This window comes from Condylura cristata, unplaced genomic scaffold, assembly GCF_000260355.1.
Source record: "Condylura cristata isolate star-nosed mole 26May11 unplaced genomic scaffold, ConCri1.0 scaffold00024, whole genome shotgun sequence".
In the NCBI taxonomy this organism is placed as follows: domain Eukaryota; kingdom Metazoa; phylum Chordata; class Mammalia; order Eulipotyphla; family Talpidae; genus Condylura; species Condylura cristata.
This window is the reverse complement of record NW_004567125.1, coordinates 31,072,379-31,087,515: the sequence shown is the minus strand read 5'-3', so window position 1 is coordinate 31,087,515 and position 15,137 is coordinate 31,072,379.

The following is a 15,137-nucleotide window of genomic DNA, read 5'->3' as shown; positions in this document are numbered from 1 at the left end:
GGTGAGTGCCGGGGGGGCCACAGCGTGGGGATTCGATCGCGAAGTTCGCAGCGGCGAACTGCCTTGTAGGGGGATGAGGATGAGGGTCGATGTGGGGGGCATGCAGAAAGGGGTCCAGGGGGCGGGAACGAGATTGGGGGTCGTGCGGGGTTGCTGCGGATCGGGTGTGCGCGGGCCGTAGAAGGAGAAAGAGAATGGGATGGTCCTGGTGAGGGAGTTCGCGGACGGAGGAGGGGGCGGGGGGTTACGTCTTGTGAGTTTGAGTTGCTTCTCTGAAGAGGACGTGGCTTAAGTGGTGGTTTGAGGGGTCGCAGGAAACGGGCTGGGAGGGAAGAAAAGGAAAGAGGCGGAGTGGAGAGGCCCAAGCTGGGGGAGAGGGGCAAGGCCGTGGGAAGGGGGGTGGGGACAACTGTAGTGCGCTAGGAAGAAGGGGTGCAAGATGGCCTGCGGGCATTTACCCTGCGTGAAGAACTGGAGGAATGGTGTCAGAGAGATGGTGGCGCCTGGAGCGCTGGTGCTCAGTGATTCTGAACCCACTCGTGCAGTTGCCAGAGAATTAATAGAGGAAGTCAAAGACCGAGGAGAAGAAAAGAGCTAGAAGGCATGGAACTAGCTGAGGATTGATCCGTGGAGAGAACTGAGGAGGAGGCTAGTGGAGAGAACTGAGGAGAGGGCTGGTGAAGGAAAAGCCCCTGCTGGAAGTTGAAGTGAGCCAGTAGAGATTCTGGGCTCCCCTTAAACTCTTAATTCATCTTTCTGACTTCACCTCCAAAACCACTGCATGACCCAGGGCAAGTCCCAGTGCACTCTGGGCCTGTAGGTATTTCAGGGCAGCCCTCTCCCTCTAAAAGAGCTGGTGGCTACAGCCTGGGGGTCCCTGGGAGAGAGGAAGGAACCTTGGAGTTGGGGCATCCCCACAGCAGGGCCGGAACTATGTTTCAGAAGGGAGGGAGCAGCACCCGCACCCTCTTTTGCTTGCTTGTCACCTCCTCAGAGATGCATCCTTGGACTTAAATGGGTAAAACAACTTAACAGGAAATCTGTCCCCCGGAGACCTTGAGCTCAGCCAGGCAGTCGTTGGCTTGCCCTCCCTTCTCTCCAGGGAACCCTGTGGGCGAAGAGTCTTTCAGGGAAAGTCTCTGTCAGAGGTGGAAGGTAGTGAGATATGTCACTTTGCAATTTGAAGGTCCTAGCTCCTGCCTTCCTGAGATATGTTCTGTTTTTCCAGCCCACAGATGCTTAAGTCATCCAGGGCAGCAGGCAGAGGTAACCCGGGCAATTGGAAAGTTGTTTCACTGTCTGATGTACTTGACCCTGGCAAGGGCCTCAAGCTGGGCACTTTAAACAACATTAATTTCTGTCCTTTTATGACCATGGGGACCTTTGTCAGAGATCTGCCACAAGAACTGGGGAGCTCATTCAGTCTGGATGGTGAGCAGGGTCACAGAGCGATAACACCCCACTTAACTTCCAGAATGTTCTGACCCCTGTGGACACATGATGAGAACCCACAATTGTGCCTCCTGCAGACACCAAGTGCAGCCTGGCCCTGGCCGGACACCATGGGTGAACAAGTCCAGAATCCTCTGGTTCCGTGGCCACTGGGTTGTCTGCCCCTGTACCAGAAAATTACCAGATGGGCTCTCAGGGAGAGTCCTACATTAGGGACCCTGGCTTCCATCAAGTCTTTCACTTTCTTCATTTGCAGAAGTGATGGATTGTCTTCAATCAGCATTACTTAATTTTGAAACCCTCTTGATAATTTTGGCATCTCAGGTGCGGCACACTCTAAAATTTCATGTGGTCCCAGCTGGTGGATATCTGCTTCATTGATCCCAATTTTATTTATTTGTTTTTGCATAGAAGAACTGGGGTATAGGTCAGAGGTGCTGTGGGTTGGGGCAGTGGTGGTGAGAGGATTCACCAGACAAAGGAGCAAAACAAGCAGATCTACTGAAATACACTATTAAAGGGAGCAGTGGGTGAAATGGAAGAGGTCTGCTGCACCAGGTGGGTTAGCTCTCTGGCCAGGGAATCAAACTCAGGCTGCCACAGAGGGCCTTAGTGGTGATGACTTAACCCCTAAGCCACCAGAGAGGCCTTGTTCTGGAATTTCTATCTGAAAACTACCCTTTGTTGCAAGTAGAACATAGCAGTGCCCAACATCTACTTTTGTATATTGCACTTATTCCCAAGTGACAGCCCTCTGGTTGGAAATCCCTGGACCTCCCTCAGGTTCAGACCTGTGACTTGGGGAAACAGGTGGGACCTGGGAATCTCCCTTTCTGTTTGACTGTAGGATCCCTTTTTTTTTTTTTTTTTTTTTTTTTTTTTTGGTCTCCAACAGAAAGCAGCTCATTAACATGCTGCTTCCCTTTCTTCATCTCTGTGAAGTCATGCATCCTGGGTGGGCCCAGAATTTGGTTAAACAAGGACTTACCGTGTCAGGCACTGGGGCTCTGGGGCTTGGGGACAGATATGAGTCCTGTGCCTGGAGGAGGGATTTTCTAATGGGCCCTCACTCCCCACCATAGGAATAATAGAGTCAGAGCGTGCAGCAGTCAGTGCAGAGACAGAGGTACAGGGTTAGGTATAACTAGGACAAGGTTAGGGGCAGGCGGGTTTCCAGCTAGTTTCCTTGGCCCCAAGCCAAGCCTTGAAGGATCAGGAGGTATTAAACCAGCCCAGGGAGTTACACAAGCAGAACCTTGCAAAGTTCTGCCCTTTATTGACCATCTTCTGCAGTGGACACTTTTATACCCAAATTTTCTATGCTGCTAATTGGCAGCAAGTGGGCTCTGTTCCTATCTTCCTGATAGAGAAACTGAGACTTGGGCAGTGATGACTTCAGAGATGGGCCCCTGGGCTTTCTAGAAACAAGATGTCACTACAGTAACCTCAAATAAGCCAAGACCAAATTGTTAAAGTGGTCTCTCAACCACAGCAGCATTGGCATTTGAGGCCAGAACATCCCATTCTGTTGTGGGGGCCACCCTGTACATTGTGGGGTGATGACTCTGTTTCTGGAGATTGGGGGACAGTACCAGCACCCAGCAAGAACTGCTGCCCTGTAGTAAAATCTGTTTCCTGTCCCAAGCCTGCAATTCCTCAGTGGGTCTGTGGTGTTTGTTGAGCTGCTGACAGAGGCAGGTGTGAGGAAAAGAGGTCAGTAACTAAATTCTACCCCCTGCTCAGTTCTTAATCTGAAATCCTGATAAAAAGTGGAGCAGGTTGGAAATGGGCTGAAGGGGAGTTGGCAACACCCTCTGAGAATGGACAGCAGAGAAGGAACTAGAGGTCATCTTCACTTAGAAGGACAGTAGGTGCCATTGTCTTTCTCCTGTTTGTCTCACAAGAGTGGAGGTTTCTGGAGGAACTGTCCTTGTCTGAGAATAAATTGTTGCTATTCTTCTGAGATTAGAGGTGTTAGATTCTCTGCTTGAGCACTCCTTGGTAGTGACTTTGAATTCGTGTGGCTCCTTTACCAACGGTATCTGCTCCTGTTGCACTCCTTGGCTCCAGATATCTTCTGCGCTTAGGTACAGACTATCAAATTTCTGTTCTCTGTGCTGCCCTCTCTGCTGGTTCCCTAACATGATGTTTCCACTTTGACTTCATAAGAAGAAACAACACATTCTGGGGCTGTCGGACCCCTTCCAGGCACTGCCCACCCCCCACTCTCCACCCACTTAGCTCTTTGTGCACCAACTGTCCCCAGCCAACTGTGCCAGGCAGCCCGTGCCCGGCCTCCACACACAGCAGGACAGGCCCTTCTCTCTGCCCTGGTCCCAGACGAATGGAATGGGGAACAAAGGGCTGTCTGAGCACTACTGGGTCCCTGGGGAGCCAGCCCACTGCCACACGGTCACTTCACTGCTTCACAGTTTGCATGTTGGCCCCGAAAGGACCTCGGTGATTAGGCCTGTCTCAAACACACAGCCGATGAGTTTGAGTTCCACTCATTTCCTAGCGAAACTTTGTGAGTCCAAGTCTGATGATAAAGAAGTGATTCAAGGGATGGGCCTGTGGATTCGTGGGAGCAATGAATTAGCTGTCCCGGTCTGACTCATCGTTTACATCCCAGCTCTGCCCTGCTTCACTGGTCTGTGTGTACAAGAAGGAGCCCAGCTACTGCGTTCCATCATGGTCATTGCTGCTGTCAGAGTTTCCCCAGGGCGGCCGCCTAACAAAGCACCACAGACCTGGCCACTTAAGCAACAATTTATTGTCTTGCGGCTATGGAGACTAAGATCAAGGTGCTGGCCAGGCTGGTTTCTCCTGACTTGCAGACAGCCATCTTCCCTGTATCTCCCTTCTGTACGAGTCTACCAGATCAGGGTCCACCCACCTCCAAAACAGTCACTTTCTGAGGTACTGGGGATTAGGGTTTCAACATAATGACTGGGGAATTGGGTTGGGGGTGGCACACACTGCAGCCCCTCACATTGAGAACATAACAGACTTCATTTTTATATGGTCAGGGAATTTTGACTAAATAGTTGACCTAACATTCTCTCTGGTTTCACTCATTTAAATAAATGCTTTTAGGAAGGTGGAGGTACACTTGCCATGTCAATGTTGGAAGCTCCCTGTTTAGGAATTTTCCACCTCCCTCGTGTGCTTGTCTTGGGACTTAACAAGAGGTGTATTTAGAGCCAGCCCTGGGAGGCTGTGTGTCTGCTATGGAGCCGGCTGAGGTTTATATTTGGGGTGTATGTGTGACTTGATAGGGAGAGAGAAATCCAAAAGTGACTCCATTAATAAACCAAAGTGAATTTGGGACCAACTGCTGCCACAGGTGATTAAATCAAACAAGTTTCTGGACTGTCTGAAAATCATTCAGCAGTTGATGAGTAAAGCACAGAGCTGGCTCTTGGGGACACCTGAACAAGCAGAAACAGCCCTCATCTCTGCTCAGCATGCAGATGTAGCATATCAGGGATGGACACTCAGGGCTTTTGGAGTCTTACTGGCATCTCTCTGAGTATCTCCATCCCACTCTAGGCTGGGCCCCTGGGATGTATCTGGGGCTTCCATTCCCGGCTTGCTTGTCAGGGTCCCTGGTTGTCACGTGCAGATGCTGCTTATTGGATAGGCATAAGAACAGGAGAGCCGGGAAGGGCTGGAATGGAGCTTGACCTGTAGACCTCCAGGCCTTTCTTTTGGGTGGTCCTGAGGGAACCTGCCCCCTGGTTTAGAAAGCACAAGAAGACAGCCAAAAAAGTAAAGGAGCAGGCATCTGGAAGGAGAAGGTGATCCAAATGGGGCAGGCATCTCTAGGTACCCTCGCCCCCCCCAACCCCAACCACCACCAAAGCAGTGCCCCTCTAAATACTGCGCAGCCAGGTGAAGACAGCTAGAAATTTTATAGATGTTTCCTATGCCCATGAGACCCTGGGAAGACCCTGACTAAGTATGCAGGTAGTGCCTTTCGTGTCTGCCTAGAGCATGGTTGTCAGCCTTAGCTTTAGTGATATCTGGATCCCTGTCATCCTTTGGGGTGGGCCACCCCTGTGCACTATGGGATATTGTGCAGCATCCTTGGTCATCCACAAAAATGCCAATACCACTCCTCCCTCAGTTGTGATAAGTGAAAGTGTCCCCAGATCACCAAATATCCCCTAGGAAAAAAATCCCCTAGAGTGAGCACCACTAGCTAAGGTTTCTGAATGCTGTGCACATTTAAACATACATACGCGCGTGAGAGTCAGGGTGTAGAAAGACCCTGCGGTCATCCTGATTTACACCATTTGACCCAGTGGAAATATATTGTGCTGTAAATTGGGAGCCTAAATCATTTTCCCCCCAAATAATTAACATGGGTTTTCTCATCCTCACACTGCTGACATTGGGACTCACTCGTTCTCTGGGGTGTTGGCTATCGTGTGCACTGTGGTGTATTGAGCAAACTCCCTAGCCTCTATCCACCCTAGCCGTGACAACCTAGGATCTCTCCAGTCATTGCATAGTGTACCTTGGGATCAAAGTCACCCTGCTATAAAGAATGCCAAGTTCTGAGTCAGGGAGAACCAGTTAGGACACTGTAAAGCTGTTGGGTAAGCCCCCAGGATACCTTTAGCCTCCAGTTCCTTGATGGCCCATTGAAGTGACCACATGGAAGGGAGACTAGTTGGTGACCAGTGGCAAAATCCTGGGCCATTGACCACCCTGGAACTATTCTGATGGGTTATGAAGGAGCTGATAGGGTCCAAAAGCATTACCACGAGGGTCTCCACAACTGTTTTTAGAACCAAGCAGAGGGTATACTTCTTTCCTCTTGGAAAATACTGGCATAAACAAATGAGAGGAGGAGATGGGGGAAGGGAGCGAGAACTCCAAGCTGTAATACTGTAGGTAGAGCACTGAGGATATGGTGGTGGCGGGTGGTGAAGTTAAATTCACAAGACTGGAAAGCAGAGATGGAGGTAAGGTTCTTGGGGGGCAAGGTAGTCACTAATGAACATGGGCTTTCTTTCTTTTTGTAATTTAAGATTTATTTATTGGCCCTCCCTGGTGGCACAAGGGTTAGGGTGCGGCACTGCAAGCTTGCCGCAGCTGCTTCCGTGCGAGTTCAAACCTGGCCTCGAAAGTGACCCACATGGCGCAGCAGACCTCTCCTGGCCCGCCCACGGCTCCCCTCAGCAGTGTACTTTGTCAGTTTGCCCACTTTCTCTGGTGAATCCTCTCACCGCCCTTGCACCTCTGGCCTGTACTTCACTTCTGTGAAGTGAACTAAATAAATAAATAAATCTGTATAAATAAATAAATCTTTAAAATAAGTAAATAAGGGAGTCTGAGATAACACAAGGGCTGACAAAATTGTAAGAAAACCAGCAATTCTCTCACTGCTGGTATACACATCAGTGATGCAGCCTGAATAACTTCAGAGCATCCTCCCAAATTTTAAACATAAGCAGATAATAAAGTACACTGCTGAGGGGAACAGCAGGCAGGTCAGGAGAGGTCTGCTGCGCCATGTGGATCACTCCAGGGCAGGGATTGAACTCGCATTGAAGCGGCTATGGCTAGTTTACAGTGCTGCACTTTCACCCACTGTGCCACCAGGGAGGGCATGAGCCTGGGGTTTCTAACTGAGTAGGTAGGATGGTTCTGAACTGAACCATGGTCACCCTAATTGGGTGTGTCATACAGTGTGTGAGTTCTAGCTCAGTAAAACATATTGAGTCCTGTCAGGACCAACAGTAACATTTTAAAGTAAAAAACTGGAAGATGGGTGGATGACCTGCAGGAATTGAGGGGATGATATTAAAGAAACCAGATCGGTGGAGGGAGCCTTGTGGGAGGGGTTGGCAGACTTTGAAGTGATGAGAGCTCATTTGGTGATAGCATATACATGACCTTTGTTTACTGAGCAGTTACTTTGTTCCAGGTTTGAGACTAAAAGCTGGGTGGCTGTTGTTGCCCAAATCCTGGTTTGTAGCTAGGAGGCAGGACCAATCCCCAAACCAGCTGTCCAGAGACCTGTATTGGAGAGTTTCCACAGGGACAAGTCCCTGGGGTTCAGAGGTGCTCACCTGGAGCTCGCACTCGGGCTCACCTGGACCTCGCACTCAGGCCCACCAGCAACCCTGCTCTGTTCCCAGTGACCAAACTGGCACAGAGCCCTTTCCACGCCCCCAAGCCCTCCCCTGGGTTCTCAAGAACCCAAACTGCCTTACAAGCAGTGGGGTCCATGTGCCGCTTCCCTCATTCTCCCAGGACCATTCTAGCAGGGCTGTCGAATGTTGTCACTGGAGGTTCTCAAGGTGGCTTCCCACCTGGGCATCACAATAGGTGGGCTGTGTGATTTGGAGAGGGGATCCCAAAGGTTTCTCTGCTGCCTCACCAGACTCTTTTCTCATAGTGTTTCTTTGTTTAAGGAGCCACCCACTCCCGTCACCCTGGATAGACCCAGAGCCCAGCCTCCTCAGGATTATGAGGATCTGCCTTCTCCTTATAACCTATAACCTTACCCTTGAGCCACCATCATCCCTTACCCCAAGTTCAGACACTTGCAGGAGTTGCCAATCAGGCCCCAGTAATCCACCTGCGTTGAGTGGCCACAAGTGGCCTGGCTCATCTCTTCCTGATGTCACTTGTGTCCCCTGTCTCTGGCTACCCAGGACTCCCCATTAGACTTGCTTGAAAGCGCACACTCCCTCCCACATTCATAAGACCCTGTGGGATCTGACCTTCCCAACCTCAGCCCCTCCCCCTCCAGCCCAGCCCTGCCAGCTACACTGGTTCCCTTGTTCTGAAACCAGCCCCCGCTGCCTCTGCCCTTCACACTCACTGCCCTTGCCTGGGCCACTGTCCCCAGGCACTTGGCCCATCCTCCTCCCTGACTTAGTAGATCTCAGAACTAACTGTCTGCTCCAAGCACTTCTCTGCCACCCAGGCCAAATTCGCCACCCTGGCCTGGTCACTCTCTAGCCCTAGCTCTCCCAGTGAGCCACTGCTGACATCTGGACTGGATCATTTTCTCCATGGGCACTGAGGATATTAAGCAGCGTCCCTGATCTCCACCCACCAGATGCCTGTAGAACCCACCCCACAGTGGTGACAACCAAAAATGTCTCTAGCTAAGTGTCCCTGGGAGAGAACTGCTGCTTTCACAGAGCCCAGACCTTTCCAAAACTGTCACTATTATCATTGCCTCTTTGCTCTTTGTTGTCAAAGTCCCTGAAAGCCAGACATCTCAACACTCACTTTCCTGTTCGTTCCTGTGCCTGGTATAGCCTGGCCAGAAGAGGTGGGGAGGGAAGACACTGGAGAAACATTTGTCAGATGGACAGATGGACATTGCAAGAAGACAGTCTTTTAATAGCACGGACCCCAGGAAGTAGGATCAGCCTCCAAGTCATTCATTGGTGTGTCACTGGCCCCACAATCCTGGGGGAGGGGCTCTCTCCAGGTAGCAGGCCCAGACCAGTCTGGCCAGCTGGGAAGGCCCAGAGGAATAATGGAAAAGTCTGGAGGGATGACGTAGAGAAGAAAGATCGTATTTAGGCCAGTGTCGTGAGAGGGTGTTTGGAATGGGCTTTTCCAGAAGCAGGCAGAAGAAGAGAAATGTCTCTAACAAGTGTCCCATGGAGTGGGACAGAATTGCCCTGGGAGAAAACTGTCCTCACAGCATTTGCTCCTGAGCGTCTAGTTTGTTCTGCGCTAGACATCTGGATTGGTAACCTGGGGTTGCTGTGAACCGTCCACAAACTGAGTTTCTCACACAACAGGGATTTCTTCTCATAACTCGAAGCCAAGAGTCCAAAATCAAGACTTCAGCAGGATAATGACCCCCTCTAAAGTCTCCAGGGAGGACCCTTCCAGCCTTTACCACTTCTAGGGGCTCCATGTGCTCCGTGGCTTGTGGCCACATCCCCCTATTCAAACCCTAAATTGTCCTCTGTCTCTGAGCTGCCCTATGTAAGAAACAGGTTTCTCTTGTTTTGTCTCCTCCCCATTTCCAAAAACTATATATATATTTTTATATCTTCATTTTGTACATTTTTTCGCAGTCCATCCCCACAGACTTCCCACCAGCACTTCACCCATGAAACAGGTTTCTCTTGTAACTGCTTCACTGAGTCCATCTTTCTGACAGTTTCTCATGATCACCTCTTCTAAAAGAAACAGACAGTGGAAAGACCCTGAGTTCTGAATGGTGCTTCCTAAATGATTCTGCCATAATGCTGGCCTCCTTTTAGCTTGAGAATGATTTCACCAGAAAAGCATGTGGCTTGAAATTATGGCCTTATATAAACGAAGCGGCTGTACCACACTTTTTGGAGGCCCCATCTGCCGCCTTTTCCAGTGAATTCCTCATCATTGGCCAAACTGATAGGCAGAACCTTGCTTTTTCTCCACATGAGGCCTTGGCCAGGCCTTGAGGGCTGCTTATTTCTGCCCCCAGGGCCTAATTTTTGGTTGATTTCTTGCTATCCCCTGTGCCTGTTTTTTCTAAGAACATTAGCGAGAGGCCCGGAGCCGAGGTTCGCAGCTTCTCACAGCACAGACCTTATACCAGCATGACATTTGCAAGGACTTTTAGTACTACCGAGTTCAGGTTTTTCAACAGCAGTTTTTAAAATTATTATTATTGTGGTAAAATGTGCATAGCACAGATTTACTCTAAGTAGATTTGAAATGATACATACCTCCTCTGTCTAGTGCCAGAACATTTTGTCACGACAGAGTAGCCCCCTCCCCATGAGTAGTCACTCCAGTCCTTCCCCCAGCCCCTGACCGCCACTCACCTGCCTTCTGCCTGAGGATCTGCCTCTTCTGGACAGTCCCTGTCCCTGGATCACAGGTGCGGCCTTTTCTGCCTGGCCTCTCACTCAGCGTCATTTTCAGGCTCACCCACCTTGGAGCGTGTGTCAGGGCTTCCCTCCTTTTCATACCTGAGTGATATTCCCCTGTGGACTGAATTTTTTTTTAACCCACTCATCAATTGATGCACATTTCATTTCCACTTTTAGCTCATTCAGCGGGGAATTTTATTGTCTGCCGGTTTGGTTTCCATTTGGTGATGAGGTTAGAATTCTTCCCACAAGTTCTGGGTAAGCAGAGCCTCTCAGTATGGGGACAGGTTTTGCTTCCTGTTCACTTTAGCAAGCATTACGGGGGCGGGGGGTGGCCCACAGAACGGGCTTTTCAACTTTAGGGTGTTTGGCCATACAGTTCAGATAAAGCTCAGACACACAGGTTTTCGTGGACCTGCTGCCCTCCCCCCCCACCCCATGGCATAGCCTGTGATTGCCGTTAGCTGAGCTTCCCCTTCCCCCACCATGAGGACCTGCAGTTCTCTGCCTTAGACGTGGTTCCTTTCATTCTAGACACAGTCAGGGATTCTCAGGGCATGGGTTTCACATCCACTTGTGACCAGGACCTTAGCCCCAGAGCCTCTAACTTCCAGGTTTCATTGAGACTCAGGAGGGAAGGTGTACTTGGGAGCAAGAAAAAGTAACCAGCCTCCTCCAAGAGAGATATCAGTGCTCAAGAACATCCTGTGGGCCCTCCCTGGTGGCGCAGCAGGTTAAAGCGCAGCCGCTTTAGCATGATTTCAATCCCCAGCCAGGGAGGTGACCCACATGATGTGGCAGACCTCTCCTGTCTCGCCTGCTGCTCCCTGAGTAGGGTACTTTGTCAGTCTGTCTGTTCTGCTCCCCACTCTGTCTCTGGTGATCCTCTCACCACCTCTGCACCTCTGGCCTGTACCTCCGTTCTGTATGCATAAATAAATAAATCTTTAAAAAAAAAAAAAGGAAAAAAAGAACATCCTGTGAAGGCAGGGTCATCAGAATAGTCTAGCATTGCCAGATACCAGCAGTCAGGCAGGGAAGTAACTCCCCATGTGCAACACACAGAGGGGCTCCCTGTTCAGGGGAGAGAAGGATTCTTTCATTTGGATCCCCATTTCGATATCCCCACTATGTGGGGTAACTAGTGGCCCCCCAAATTCACACCCACATGTGACCTCAGAAAGTGACCTTGGTTGGTAGTAAAGTCTTTGCAGATATTAAATGATCTCAAGACAGTTTGGAATCAGCGACTGGTTCCTTTGCAAGAAGCAGACAGGGACCACTGACGACAGGGAAAGAGATGTGACAGATGGGCCTACTGGCCAGGACTGCTGGAAGCCACCACAACCAGATCCTTGGAGGCTTCAGGAGGAGCAAGCTCTGCTTACACCTGATTTCAAACTTTTTGAGAACTAGGATACAATAAATGTCTCTTCTAAAAAGCCACTGGATTGCTGGATGCCTGGCCCTTTTGCACTCGGGTTTCAACTGTGCAGATCCTCTGTACCCATCTTCTCATAAACGACATCAACTTACAATATTGATTAATACAGTACAGTGCCATTAGTGTTTTTTTCCTTTAATTCCCTTAATATTCCTTTTCTGTAGTTTATTATGAGAATGCATAGTGTTATCCTATACATAACGAACAAAATGTGTGTTAATGGACCATTTATGTATCAGTAAGGCTTCTTGGAATCAAATACAGGCTAGTAATGGTTAGGCTTAGGGGGAGTCAAAAGATGTGGAGGGCCTCCCTGGTGGCACAAGGGATTAAAGCACTAGCTCTATGAAGTTATCCACAGCCATTGCAGTACAAGTTTGATCCCCAGCCAGGGAGGTGACCCACATGGCATGGCAAAGCTCCCCTGCCTGGTCTGCTGCCCCCTCAGCAATATATTTCAGTCGATCTGCCTGTTCTGCTCCCACTCTGTCCCTGGTGCATCCTCTCACCCCCTCAACTCTGGCCTATATCCTGGTTCTTGTATGCATAAATAAATAAATCTTTTTTTTTAAAAGTTAGATGTGGGCTTTCGACTGCAAGGTGGTCAGTGTCCCTGACCTCTGCACTGTATAGGGTCAACTGTACTGTGTTACATAAAGAAGCCCCAGGAAATTCATACACCCTCCAGATGGATAAAGGCTTAAGCAAAGAATAAATCCAGGCATGGGGAGTGAATGAAAACAAAGTACAATCTCATGTTAATCAGATCTAGGAGAGGAATTGGTAGCAGATCAAGAAGAAATGGCCCAGGAAATCTAAGGGAAAACTAAAAAATGCATGAAAAAACACTAAGTAAAAGTAAATTGCTGTAAATTAGTTTCACCAAACATGACAAAGTGTTACTCCCTCCCTATTCAAAGAGCTTTCCACAAAAATAAGATGAAGTTATGGTTCCACAAAAAAGAAGTTATCGTTCCAAGAAACAGAAAACAGTTGTTCAATCTGCATGATTTTTTTAAAAAACCCAGCCTGACAATGAAGAAACTTAAGCAACAAGATACTCATTTATACTCACTGATGACTGTAGCCTGAGAAAAGTGGTAGAACTCTATGTTGCTGGGCCTTCCCAGAAGTTAACTTTGGCAGAGCAGATTGGGGGCCTTTGCAGCAGGGATCTGAGAATGCTGTTGACCCAGATAGATGGGGTCAGGCCATCACTCTGCATGGGTGATACGATGCCACCCATGGAATGGGGGGGTCGTAGGTCTGTGCCTTTTGCCGTTGGGGCGACAGGTGCTGTGAGATTTTGCTTTTGGCAGAGTTGCCTAGATGCTGGCTGAGAGGCTGAAACAGTGTAGATGAGAAAAGAGGAGGGCAAGATGGTGGCTGAACCCCAGGCTGTGGTAAAGGCCTAGCTCGTGTCTTTTATGGGTACAGCCCAGGCTGAGGAGAAGGAAATGCCCTACGGTAGCTGGGGTCTTTGTGCATTCTTTCCCCGGTCAGGCTGGCAAGCCCCTAACACAGGTTGGGCCTACAAGCCTGGGCCTGGCAGGGTGGGGAAGTCTGGACACTGAGGGGTGGCCCCCTGGATGGGGCTTGCAGCCAGGGCTTCAGAGGCCAACTTACCAGCCTGCCATGCCACACCTTGAGACATCAATGCTGGGACACCCACACCTAAACTGAAGGTTCCAGGGGCCTGGAGGATAGAGGATTGATGGGCTTTCCTGACCAACGGGTGAGAAGAAAGGGCAGTTCTGGGGACACAGTGACAGCAGACAGGGTGTGGTCAGTAAGAAGAGCGAGGGAAAAGTCCCCTAGGCATTCAGAGCACAGGGAGTAGATGTGCTCCCCCCACTACAGGAGGTGGGGCAGGGGCCTCTAGACATGAGCATGACCCCTGAGGGAGTACCAATGAATGGATTGGGGCGAGAGGGGGCAGGGCAGGAGGGAACCCTGCACAGAAGCAGGTCTGGGGCCACCCCCAGGGTTGTAGAGTAGGTGAGCATTGCTAGTTGGGTTGGGTAAAACCCCTAGTCGGCAGCTGTGATGGCAGGATCTTGGTGGGGAATTCAGGGGGCAGTGGTTGGGACAGGGGAGAACAGGCTCAGTCTGGAAAGATGTATTACTGTCTCTGATTTTTTTTTTAAGATTTTATTTATTTATACATACAGAACTGAAGTGCAGGCATAGGTGTAGAGGCAGAGAGAGGATTCACCAGAAAGGTCTCTGGGTTTTTTCTGTTTTGTTCGTTTTTTGTTTTTTAAAGATTTATTTATTTATGTTAGGGTACAGGCCAGAGGTGCAGGGGCAGTGAGAGGATTCACCAGAGATGGAGTGGGGAACAGAACAGGCAGATCAAGGAAGTACACTGCTGAGGGGAGCAGAGGGTGGGTCAGGAGAGGTCTGCTGCGCCATGTGGTCACCTCCCTGGCAGGAGATCGAACTCACACTGAAGTGGCGTTAGCTTCTTAGTGCTGTGTTTAACCTGCTGCGCCACCGGGGAGGGCCCTGTCTCTGGTTTTAAGGCAGGGAATATACAGCTCTTCCCAAGAGAGGTGCTTTCCAGAACCTAGCGCAGGAAAGGCGGAAAGGAGATACCCCTTGGGGAGAGAGTATGAAGCTCTCTGAGGAAAAAGGCCAGGTGAGGCCACAGAGGAGCGCCTCACATGCAAAGCCAGGGTAGAATGACCTGGAGGCAGGTATTGCCCTGTAGGTTTCTGTCTTCTCAGGCTGCCTCAGCCCTGTGGGTCAGTGCCTTGAGCAAGCCTTATCTACTTCCTCCTGGCCTGAGGGTGGGACATGATCTCTGATCCTGTGACACACTGTGGTTCCCTCCATCTGTGAGTCTTCTGCTCACCCGACCAGGGGTACAAACGATCTTCCCATCCTGGGATGGGGCACCAAGGTGCATGACAGATGACTGGCCCTGAAGGCACATGCAGCCCCTATTATTTGCCGGGAAGAGAAGCCCTGTGATTCCCTGTGACTTTTCCACTCACCGTGTCTAGAGTCTAAGCAGCATACGCATGAGATGGTCCAAAGCCCCTATTGTGAGAGCTGGAACAAACCTCCACAAGTTGTCCACAGAGCTAATGCCCTGTCTGTGCAAGTCACAGGGGGAGCCTACCTGAGACCTTGACTCAGCCTGAGCATGCATGTGTTCATATGAAAATGCCATGCGTGCACACAATCTCACATTCAGGTATTCCTTTCATAAAAGTGTGCACTTGAACATGCGTGAGGGTGTGTTCATGAGTGTGTAGCAAGCTTGTGTCCCTGTATACATGTTGTGGGCTCATACACTGTGCTCACAAGCACGCATGTGTGTGCACATGTATTCATTTGTGTGTCTGTGATTTAAGGTATATGTCTATGATTGGGCTTCTACCCCT